This window comes from Vitis riparia, chromosome 8 (assembly GCF_004353265.1).
Source record: "Vitis riparia cultivar Riparia Gloire de Montpellier isolate 1030 chromosome 8, EGFV_Vit.rip_1.0, whole genome shotgun sequence".
Taxonomy (NCBI): Eukaryota; Viridiplantae; Streptophyta; class Magnoliopsida; order Vitales; family Vitaceae; genus Vitis; species Vitis riparia.
The window spans coordinates 2,187,373-2,199,728 of record NC_048438.1 but is presented as its reverse complement, the minus strand read 5'-3'; positions in this window follow the sequence as shown (position 1 = coordinate 2,199,728).

Below are 12,356 nucleotides of genomic sequence, written 5' to 3'. Positions count from 1 at the left end.
TCGAAATTATAAGATTTATGTGTTCAATGCACAACATCAAGCATTTGATAAATATAACAATATAATGGCAAATGAAACTGTAATATGAATGAGTTTCCAATCAAACATTGTCAAAGTTATCTCATTTTCAAATTGTTTAAAGATTTTAGACTAGGTTCTAATTTAGAATATACATCATGTATAGCATGAAGTAGTTTGAGATGACTACCAACTCCATCTTTGTATTGGAACCTAGGATTGAGGTAGTATATTATAGAAGTTAAATATAGTTAGAATTTTGAGAAGAAAGTTATTACTATTCAAAATCAAAATATGATCATGGATTCATTGATAGCAGCTAATAATTGAACAATAAATAGAATTACCTACTGCATGAAATGGATAACAAAACATTTTATCCCAATGTTCGGTAATGATATCTTAAACCCATGAAGTACTCTTCTAAAAGATTGAGATTTTCTTTCATCATTCGAATCAACTTGTACACAAAAGACATAGTGGGAACAACTTCTAAATCATAATTCAAACAAATATGTATAGTGGCTCATAAATTTTGACCACAATTGTCACTTGTTCCCAATAAGTGTGGTCAAACATTATTTGTTTTACTTTTTTTTTTTCCCATTTTTGCATGATTGAGTTTGTTTTCTACCCATACATCACTTTTGAATAATTTCTTCAAATTCACCCTTTTTTAATGGACTACTAGGGCACTGTAGTTTTTGGCAAAAATAACCAACCATGATTATTAATGAAGTTGGTTATTCTTTTCTGTTGTGCTTACCACATGTACAACGTTTTGCCATTTGTCAATATCTTCAAACATTAAATCAATACAATGTGTTGGACATGGAGTCCAATATAAGTCATACTTCTTCATCAACATCTTCTTGACTTTCACGAATGTTGAACCATTATCTGTGACAATATGAACTATATTTGTTTGTCAAAAACCCTGAAGACACTTCTAGGTCAGCCAATCGCAATAACCACATCCGGATGACCTCTTCAACCACCAATCCAACAGCAACCCAAAGTGCAAGCAATGCGAGCCACGCCCGACTTTATCAACCGACAATTGGATGACATGTTTTTCATGTCGTTCGACTTTCATATCATTAGCAGTGAACCGCTTAGAAGGTTTGTGGTGCTCAAATTCATAATGTACGACAAAACGAGCGACCTGTTTGACCACATCATGCACTTCAGGCAGCTCATGACCCTCGACATAGGACACGATGCACTGATGTGCAAAGTCTTTCTGGCCAGCCTACATGACCAAGCTCTCTCCTGGTTTTATCACCTCCCGTAGAATTCTATGAACATATTCTAAGACATCTCTCACTACCTATGTTCCGCTCACTAAAAGCAGAAGATAAACACTCTACAGAACATCAAGTTGTAGGAAAATGAAACGTTAAGAGATTTCATGAGGCAGTTCTAGCAAGCAGTGCTTTAAGTTGAATCTTGTAGTATAGACGTCATCCTACAGATCTTCAAGCAAAACATCAACCAGAACACTCCATTTTTCGAGTCCCTCACGAAAAAGCCACCCATAATAATGGATGACTTATTCAGGTGGGCGGACAAGTATTCTATACTCGAAGATGATGTTCGAGGGGCCTTTCTACAAGTCTTGGTTACCAATCAACCGACCAAGAATGATAGGGCAAAGAGTTCTAAGCCTTCTAGCCAAACGAGGTAAGGTGGTAGAAAGAAAGACAACCGACAACAATAGTAGGAAAGACTCACTCCTCTAAGTATCTCCTACGAGAAACTCTTCCCGCAAATCCTTGACCTGTCGGACTTCAGATGACTAAAGCCAATCAAGACAGATTCGGATAGACAAGACAGGAATCGAAGGTGCTCTTACCTTAAGGATCATGACCACACCACTGAACAATGCAAGAGTCTGCATTACTTGGTGGAGAAACTCATCAGAGCCAGACACCTTAAGCAGTACATCCGCACAACATACGAGCAAGATAGACGACACTAGAGGCAGCCACCCAAGCCCTTACATCTCTGGAAGCCCCTAAGGTTGTCATTAACTATTTACACAGAGGTCCAATAGATGACAAACACAATTCTAGGTGGCAAAGGTGAAAGATTGCTTCGCACGGTTTCTGTAAGAGAACAAATTAGCTTCATTCGATGCACCTTCGTAGAAAGAAGTGTACGTTCAGTCGATGACACAATCACCTTCCCTTCTATAGATGTCAATTGGGTGTTGCAATTACATGAAGACGCCTTAATCCTAACATTGGGAGTGGGCGGGTTCAACATGCAGAGAATCCTAATTGATCCGAGCAATTTAGCTGATCTCTTGCAAATGTCAGCCTACAGGCAAATGGGCTACTCACCATCCGCCTTAGAGAATCCAGAATGTTTGCTATTGGATTCAATGGAGCTACAACAACCTCCCTAGGCGATATTGTGTTGCCTATCCAAGCCGGCCCAGTCACATTGAGCGTGTGGTTTTGTCTCTATACAATGTCATTATGGGACGTGTATGGCTTCACAAAATGAAATTCATTCCTTTTACTTATCATCAAATGGTAAGCTACCTCATGGAAGTGAGACAAGTGGATCTACTTGGCAGCTAGCTAGCTACATGACAATGCTATCAAGTGGCGCTAGAGTTCGAACATCCGATCGGCGAGAAAGTGTACCTAGAGCCATCAAATGCAAGAGAATAATAATAGTTACTGAGCTCGGTGGATAAAGATACATTCACGGTTGATCCACTTCAACCACTACTTCTTTCACATAGCACAAATCAAATCACATACACCAATTCCTTACTTGTGCAAGATGAACTGGAACTGCTAGGAAGTATGTTTCAATGCAATAAAGACATTTTTTCCTTGACTCACTTAAACATGTCGGGAATCCATCCGGTCGTGGCCTCTCACAAGCTCAACGTCTTACCCACCTCATGGCCTATTCAACAAAGAGTCTAGTATTTTCATCTGAAAAAAAAAAAAAAAAAAAAAATCATCCAAACGGAAATTGACAAACTATTGGCAGTTGGATTCATCAAAGAAGTCAAATATTTGGATTGATTGGCGAACATGGTGGTAGTTCCAAATAAATGGGGAAGGTGACAAGTCTATGTTGATTATACTAACCTGAATGACGTTTGCCCAAAAGATAGCTTTCCTTTGCCCCAAATAGATCAGATAGTCGACACTGCCATCGGGCATAGGATGTTCTCATTTCTAAACGCATTTTTTGGATACCACCAAATCCCTATGTTCCCATCAAATGAGAAGAAAAAGGCTTTTGTCACATCACAAGGACTATATTGTTATTGAGTCATATCGTTTGGACTCAAGAATGTTGGTGCTACCTACCAAAGACTAATGACACAAATCTTCAAGCCCCTGATCGGCCGAATTGTGGAAGTTTACATTGATGACATTGTTGTGAAAAGTGAGACCCGAGCTGAGCACATCCAACACCTAAAAGAAGCATTTCGTCTTATACGGACATACAATATGAAGCTTAATCCAGCTAAGTGTGCTTTCGACATCAGTGTAGGGCAGTTTTTAAGATTTATGGTAACTTAAAGGTGAATTAAAGTTAATCCCGCTCAAGTAAAGGTCATCCTTGAAACATCCACTCCAAGTAGCAAAAAGGAATTGCAGTGCCTCATAGATCGTCTCATAGCCTTAGGTCATTTCATAGCTTGTTTCACAAATAAGTTGTGACATTTCCTTCTCACACTTAAGGGGGCAAGAACCTTTGATCAGACATATGAATGTAAGTGGGCATTTGAGGCAATCAAGTGCTACCTCATCGAACCACCTATCCTAAGCAGCCCCAAATTCGACGAAGAACTCTTTATGTATCTAATTGTATCTTACTGCATTGTTAGCATCGTCCTATTTCAACATATACGGGACAATGAGTAGAGACTCATTTATTATGTAAGTAAAGTAATGGTGGATGCTAAGATGCGGTATTCTCAAATGGAGCAAATTGTTTTAACACTGAAGATTGTCGCCCAAAAGTTCCGTCCATATTTCCAAGCTCATCAAGTGATTGCACTCACAAACCAGCCGTTCCAAGTCACCTTGCACAAGCCAGACCTATTTGAACAAATGATGAAATGGGCAATCAAGTTGAGTGAGTATGAGATCAAGTGCCAGTCACGATTATCCTTAGAAAGGCATATTATGATTGATTTTATAGTTGAATTCTCTTAAAAGCAAACACATCCAACCAACCACCCTAGAGAGCAATGGTGGATTCTTCATGTATATAGGCCATCCAAGGTGTCTGGATTAGGGGTAAGTCTAGTCCTACAATCATCAACCGGTGAACTAATGGAACAAGCTATCCGCCTCAACTTCTCAGCTTCAAACAATGAAGCAGAATATGAAGCTATGCTAGTCGAATTAGATCTTGCTCTAATACTTTTCGTTGCCAGGTTGGAAGTTAAAAGTGATTGTAGGCTAATTGTAGGGCATATTCAACGAGAACATGAAGCAAATGATGAATGTATGGCCTGATACCTCGCTATGGTGGAATAACGCTTGAAAAAACTAAACAAGTGGATCATCATACGAGTGCCACGGTGGGAGAATGGAAAGACCAATGCATTAGCCGGGATAACTGCCACTCTCCTCATAAATGAGATAGTAATGTTGTCAAAAAGACAAAATGGATAGGCCAAGCCGATTAGGGACTTCAAAACGGGCAAACCAAGCCAGTCGAAAATTCCAAACATTGAGCGAATGATTAATCGCCACCAATGCCTAAGCGACAATCAAAACACATTTACGCTCGAAAATCAATGTCCCTCAGTCGTTATGTGCAATAATTGACATTGACAAACATAAATGCACAATCAACAATATGGTCCAAAATTCTTACACGACAAACAACAAATGGTGCTAATCAACAACTCTTATTTGACATGATTGCCCAATCTGCTCTAATAAAATAACATTAAATATCTTATTAAGGCATAATATCTGCCACGACAATATTCATCAGCACAAAAAGAACATGAATGCACAATCAACGTTGCAATGATGGTGCCATACATTCTATAAAAACCCCTCCAAAAGCATGAAAAAGGTACGCGCATACATAGTCATTCAAAAAAATTGGATTCACTCGTGCTAGATTCTAACTTAAGTTTCAGAGAAGTGTGTCCGAACCACCTGTCTAGACATCCTTTTGTGCAAGGAAGCAATTATTCTGACTCTGATGAAGCTAGACGAGCCTGCTGTAGACCCTCAATTTTGTCCCTTGATACTTGCATGTATCTTGGGGGTGTCACCCGCACCCAATGTTTGTATGTCACGACCATGGGACCCTAGTTGGGGTTAATCGGTTTTCGGACATCACGTGAGTTCAACTATGGTTTGATTTAGTGCGAGCATTTGGTCCATTATGAAATATCGTCATGGTCAATTCCTGGGTTTGTATCATACTACAAGTTAGAAGTTAAGGTCTTCCTAAAGACTGTAGTTCAGTTGAAGTTCGCTGAAGCCCATCCAAGTCGGGACCACTCTGGCTTGTTTTAGTTATTTCTCTCTCATTTGAGCTTGGAATTGTGCACCGTATTTTTTGTTGGATTCATTATTCTTCGAGGGACACTCTATCAAAATTTGATAATTTTTCTCAACCGGATCGACTGATTGGTTTTTTTGGTGTTTTTGGCATCCTAGGCCCATTTAGATGCAGCTAGTCCATTAGGTGTACTCCTAAGTCACTTGGCATGTTTCTTTGATCACTTGGACATCTCCTTGGTTTAGTTTCCACTTAATTCACCTTGGCACTTTCCACTTAGGTCACATAGGTCACTTAGATATTTTTTGTGAACTTAATTCCCTAAGATTAGTTCATTGATTGATGGATTTTTGAGACTAGGTGAGTATTTTTTTTATTGTTTTATTTGGATTGCTTGAGATGAATTTTCGATGTTTAATTGTATCAGCTTGGTATTTTATTTTATTTTATTTGTGTTTTAGTTTAATATTTAGACTATTGTTACGTGCATGCGACATTTATTTATTTTTCATATTTTATTTATTTATTCATCCACGTATTTATTTTCAGAAAATTGCAGATGGTCAGGGATCTTGTATTATTATCATTATTATTACTAGTATTATTAGTTGTTATTATTATTAGTATTATTAGTATTATTATTATTATTATTAGTGTTATTATTAATATTAGTATCATCATTATTAGTATTACTATTAGTATTATTAATATCATTAGTAGTATGTACTCCCTATATGTTTGTTTTATTATTATTACATTCTTCTTATTTTAGTTTTCATTTTTTATATAGGTTTGTTTACCTTTAATTTTATTTTTATTCTTTTAGTTTATTAAAAAAAAAAAAGATAAAGAGGAAAAATGGGGAACTGGTGGACTAGGAGGAGAGGCTTTGATGTGGAATAGTAATTTTGCTAAAAATTAAGAGACTTTGATGGCGAAAAGATGAGGGAGAGATTACAAGAAATGAAAAATGGGAGTCGATTGAGAATCTTAGTAGGGAAGAAAAGGGAAATCAAAAGAAAAAAAAATCTAAGAGGGAGGGGTTTTCGAGGAGCTGCATGGGAAAGGAAAGAGTATATTTTTGAGATGGAATGAAGGGGTTTTGAGTAGAGGATAAAAATGGAGACTTAGGAGAGAAGAAAGGAGGTCTGAAAAAGGGAAGTTGGGAAGGTTTTGAGAAAAGAACAATTCGGAGAGTAAGAGGGAAAAAACAAAGCAAGAGTGTGAGAAAAGTAGGGGAGAGAAATGGAAGCTGATTTTGCGGTGGTTTGCTAGAGGTTTAAAAAAAAAAAAAAAACAGAGCAGCTTGGAGCCCAGTTGTTCTAGTTGGAAGGAGCATTTCCAGGTGCGTTTGTTGTAGCTTCTTTGATCATTTTCACTCATTACTCTATTTTTCTTTCATTCTCTCCGATTATCTCTAATTTTCTAGGCATTATTCAATGGTTTGTGTATGAATTCTCTCTAGCATGGTGTTGTTTATTATTTACATGTTTTTTTTTTAGAACACTGCATGAATTCAGGTTCATCTATGTTACATGATGTCTTGGGATCATATTCTGGTGTCTATTAAACCCACTTTCTGGGTCTTTTCATTTATTTCTGCTAATCCCGTTGAAAAGATGATGAAATGTGACTGATTTGGATATCTTTTACTAAGTTTTCTTCTTCTTTATTTCTCTAGGTCTTTGTTTCCTTGATTTTGCACCCTTTCATGAATGTTCACAGTAAGTTCTCACTCCTTTTTGCTAGTATGTTCCCCATTTTAGAGCCTACTTCTAATCCTAAGCTCCGCGTAAATACCCCGCCCTGCATAAGATATCGAGAGCGAATTATGGCGGGTAGTGAAGCAACCCAAATGATTTTGGGTTTTTCTTCTTCTCCATGTGAAACTGTTGGGTTGACGGACTGACTTTCAAGTCTTAGAAAATGATAAATCTTAATATAGAGATATGAGAGAGAGATCGTGCTGTAATGATATGTGAGGAGCCCTAGGGGCGTGAAGGTGTGAATTTTGCAGCTTCTAGTTTTTATGGGTTTTTGTAGAAAATTTTCATCTTTGCATGATTGATTCTGTTGTATGTATGGATCTATGGTTTCTAAGTGAAAGAATCGATCTTTGATAGTGGTGTATTGATATTCCAACCTTGTGATGCTCAGTTGTATGCAAGTGTAACTGTTTGTGGTCATTATTTTACTCAAGAGAAATATAATTTATGTGACAAGATTGGCAGAAATATCAGCCCTATTGGAGTGAATGTCGTTTCACGGCATTGTTTGTGATGTGAGGGATGGGTTTGAGAGCTTATCAAGGCGAAGTTTTGATGTTAGACTTCCTGACCATTATAGAGGGAAATCCCATGGCTCGGTCCATGAGTTGCAGGACCAGCCTCTGGTGGTCCAAAATAGTCGGGTTGGTCCTCCACCTGAGCTACTCCGTGATGTGATTAAGAGGTTAGAGGCAAGTGAGAGTACGTGGCCTTCCTGCAAGCATGTTGTTGCATGCGCTGCTGTTTGTAGATCCTGGAGGGAAATGTGTAAAGAAATTGTCAAAGGTCCAATGTTCTTTGGGAAGTTTGCTTTCCCCATCTCTCCGAACCTCCATTTAAGCAATCTTATGACATCATATTTTCTGGTCCAATTTCATATTAACTTTTTACTGGATGTCCATACCCATAAGTCATTTCTCTCACCTAGTTACACATTGGGGCCCGCGCCCTACATGGCCATGCACGGACCTTTGGTGCACACTTTCTTTTTCACTACATAAGACTCACTGCCAATGCTTTAAGATAGGAGGTTCTTTTTTTGTCTTTAACTATTATAGCATTATAAGGCATTCGGAATGCACTAACTTTATTATTTAAGGGATTATTGATGCATAGTGGACATAGCATTTCGTGTAGACTTATATTATAATATGCATGAAACAATGAGGTGCTCAGTTCATGAACTGTAGTGTATTATTATTTTTATAGGCTCTTGTATTTTAGGTTCTAAGCTATTGCGTGTTTATTATTTATTTAAAGTGTTCGGTTTGATATCACGGCATAAGAATTTTTGTTTTATTCCTCGTAAATTCATTTGAACATGAAGACAATTAAAATAATTTTTAACATTCATTTTAATTGCTATTTCTCAATGATCCATGGTAAATTAGTTTTCTTAAATTCTCTCTTTTAATTAATTTTAGTTCTAGTTAATTTCGAATAATAGTGAAATTTTGAATTTTTTTTAATTTTAGTTTTGTTTAATTTTAAATAATAATACAAAATATGATTTTATTTTATAGTTTTGGTTAATTTCGAATAATAGTGGAAGATTGAGTGTTTTTTTTTTAATATAAAAAATTAAAAGTAAGATTGATGCATTTGCATATGGCAGGCCATGAGATGTTTCAAGTATGTTAGTGGTTTGTTTCATTGAATTAAAAATTAAAGTGAATGTGGTGGGTCATGGAGTTATTAGTTTACATTGTTAAAATAAAATTCAAAGTGAGATTGATGTATATACATATGGTCGGCTATGAGATGTTTCAAGTATGTTAGTGGTTTGTTTCATTGAATTAAAAATTAAAGTGAGTGTGGTGGATCAGGTGTTATTGGTTTACATTGTTATAAATTTAAAATGAAAGAAATGAAAACTAATATCCATGTAGCTTTATAATATTCATGAAATTTTGTTTGTTTGTTTGTTTATGTATTTATTTATTTATTTATTTTTTCTTCATTTTCGTAAAATCATTTGTTTTTAATTTTAAATATCTATGTTAATTTATATTGCTCCTTAAATTTTTTATTCTTATTTTTGGTCGATCCACGTTAATTTGCATTGTCATTAAAATTATTAATTGTTATTTTGGTTGATCCATGTTAATTCTTTGTGGTCCTTTGAATTTTTAGTTTTTAATTGTTGATTTTAATAACTCATATTAGTATATATTGCTTCTTGAATTTTTAGTTTTTGGTTTGGGTTGATCCATGTTGATATATATTGCTCTTTGAATTATCAATTGATATTTCAGTTGATCCATTGTTGTTCAATAGTTTTCTTTAAATCTTAAGGTTTTAGTTTTTATTTACCTCTTATTAGTTTGGGATTTAAATATCCTTATATGTTAGTTTTTATTATTTTCCAATTATTCATTCTTATTGAACCTAAATTAGTTCATGTTTTTATTATCTCTAACATTAGTTTGGTTGTTCCTCATTAATTTAGGTTTTTAATATCCCTAGTGTTGATTTATTTTAATGTCTCATTTTAGTATATATTCTTAATAATTTTAGGGTTAGTTTCTCTTAATTAATTTTCTCATGTTCTGATATTCCAGTTGTCAGTTTTCAATATTTCATGTGTAAATAGTATTAAAGTATGTAAGGTTGAGATTGATTTTTTATTATTATTATTATTATTATTATTATTATTATTATTATTATTATTATTATTATGTTATAAGATATTCTATCCCAGGCCCACACTTTGCATGGTCATGCGAGTCCCACCGATTATGTACCATCCTTCTTTATTTATTTATTTATTTTTTTTTATTTATTATTTTTATTCTCATATGTCAAAATATAATTTTCAAAACTCCGATCTTCACGTTTCGATTTTCAAAAATAATTTTTCAAAATTCCAATTTTCCAAAAATTTCTATTTTCAAAATAATTTTCCAAAATTTCATTTTTTAAGTTTAATTTTCAGAAATTCCATTCTCAAAATTCTAATTTTCCAATTTTCGAAATTTTAAATTTAATTTTTCGAAATTTCATTTTTCAAAATAATCTTTCCAAATTTCCAATTTTTTAATTTAATTTTTCAAAATTTCATTCTTGAAATTCCCATTTTCCAAAATTCAAAATTTATTTTTTTATTCATTATTTTATTTTATTTATTTATTTATTTATTTATTTATTTTGAAATACCATTCTCAAATAGATTTCCAAAATTTCCAAACTTATTTTTAAAATTCCACTTCCAAAATTTCCAAAAATTTTCCAAATTTTCCAAATTTTCAAATTTAATTTTCAAAATTCCTATTTTCAAAATTTTTAAAATATAAAAATGAATAAGTTTTCATAATTCCAAAATGATGAAATTTATGAGAATTAATTCATAGCAAAAATAAATTGGGCTTTGGTGGAGGCCTGACATTCATAACATTTCTTTCAAAAATAATTCAAGTAAGTTGTGCGCTCGATTTTGTTTGATTTTGATTTGGCTTTGTATGATATTTTTTACATTTATCATTATACACTAACATTGTTTTCATGACATCGCTTTATTACCTGCTACAAAGGTACACTCTCACTCTCACTTTGTTTATTATTTCGTTATCATAACTTATTTTTGAACTATGATCATTTTGGTATCCATTGATCTCCTAGTTAACTGTCATGTCTATTTCACCTTATTTAGTAGAGACCCATTTTTTAGGGGTTTAGAGGGGTGCTACGATCTTTACCGTACCTTCCCAATAAGTAACCTGATCCTCAGACCCAGACTCATGTTTTTCGTAGACAACTTTTCCAAAAAATAAAATAAAATTAGGAGTCCATTTAAGGGTTTTATTCTTACTTGTTTTTCCCTTTAAAAATAAATAAAAGTAAGTGCCAAGTCCAATTCTTTTCTAAAAATCATATTTTTTTTCACCAAATAAACGAAAAGTGAGTCTCGCCAATCAAGTGGGGACGCATCATTAAAAATGTGGGGTCCACACCTGCATCCAGTTGGCACAACACCAACACATCCTAATTTAGTCCCTAAATTTTTTTGTGAAGCAATATCAAGCTAAAACTATACCCAAATATCAAATAATAATTTATGCTATGATTTTTCATCTAGAGAAACTAAAAAACTAAAAAACATAAGCACTTGAATATTATAATTAGGGTGTAAGCAAAATTGAAAAACCAATAAACCGATCCAAATCAACCAAAATCGATCAAATTGATTTGGTTTTCAAAAATAAAAAGGTCGATTCTATTTGAGAATTTCGAAAATCGATATTGTCGGTTCGGTTTTTGATTTTCTTATCTCATAACTGATATCCTAAAACTTATATATAATTGTTTGATATTTGATATAAAAAAAAAAAAAATATTAGATTCTATTAAAGTAATTCATTGTTTTTATATTATGGTCAAATTCATTCTAAAAGCATTTAATATATATTTAACATCAAATCCAAGTTAGTTTCAATTATTTAAAAACAATTTAGACTTATGGCCTAATATAAACTCAAATTAATAGAATTTGTGTTCAAAACAAACATAAATCTACAACTAGGTTTAAGACTAAAAAAGGTTAAATAAGTTGGGTCAAAATTGATCCACAAAAACCGAAGTCAATTTTTTCACTCCAAATCTGGTTGGTTCGGTTTTTATCACATATAAAACTAATTATATCGATTTGATTCATTTTTTATTCAAAAACTGACCAAATCGACCTTATTTATACCCCTAATTATAATGTCAGTTAAAATTCATGCCAAAATCACTTATGATGTTGATATCCCACATATAGGCATTTCCATCTATTTTTTTACCATAAAAATATTGTCAATAAAGGTTATTTGACATTTAGGCATCATTTAAGGTTGAAGTTACTTTTAAAATGGATTTTGGGTCAACTATGATACATGTAAAAATGCAAAATTGGTATTTACCATGGTTTTAAAAACTAGACCAGACCGGTTGGTCTGATCAGTCGAACCGTAGGTTGGTCACTATTTCGATTCGATTCACACCTTTGAGCCAAATAGCTTTTGAACAGGCCTCAAACCACTATAATCGGTGGTCAGATAGAGAACTAGCATATCTAACCGATTTTGG